The following is a 628-nucleotide window of genomic DNA, read 5'->3' as shown; positions in this document are numbered from 1 at the left end:
GTTATAACTTTTCTTTTTTCCCATTCACATAAGAATAGAGTGGCCATCACAGAGGACGGTCCGGTTGCCCTCTGTCCTCTATTGATACGAAACCTGGCGCCTTTATATTCTCTATTTTTCTCTTATTAGACCACATTTCCAGGCTTTTGCCAATCTTACTCAACCGTGTTCACCATCTTGCCATGCCTTGCTTAAGTCATCTGTGCCGTGGGCACGCCACCACGGGACTTGTTGTAGCATTTCTCTCCGAGAGAAAAAGAGAGGGCATAAAGGCGTGAGGTTTCGTATCGATGGAGGACAGAGGGCAACCGGACTGCCCTGCACGATGGCCACCCTGTTCTTACATCAAAGGCGTGGGGTTTGGTACAGGTAGAGGACAGAGCGGCAGAAAACAGGGATGTCCCTCTACGTAAGAAAGCCGTCCGGCGGGATGGCTGACCTGCAGACGCAGCACGGGCTGGAAAGCCAGGCAGGAAGTGAAGCTCTGAACAACAGGACCCGCCGGGTCTGGGTGGATTGCCCAGCCCGAGTAAAACAGGAGCGCGGCCTGGATCTGCAGGACGAGGAAGCGCAGTGGCGAGGGCGGGGCGGGGCATGCGGACACCTGACTAACAGCACGGCTACGCCG

The sequence above is a fragment of the Alligator sinensis genome, unplaced genomic scaffold (assembly GCF_000455745.1).
Source record: "Alligator sinensis unplaced genomic scaffold, ASM45574v1 scaffold135_2, whole genome shotgun sequence".
NCBI lineage: Eukaryota > Metazoa > Chordata > Crocodylia > Alligatoridae > Alligator > Alligator sinensis.
This window is presented reverse-complemented; position numbering follows the sequence as displayed.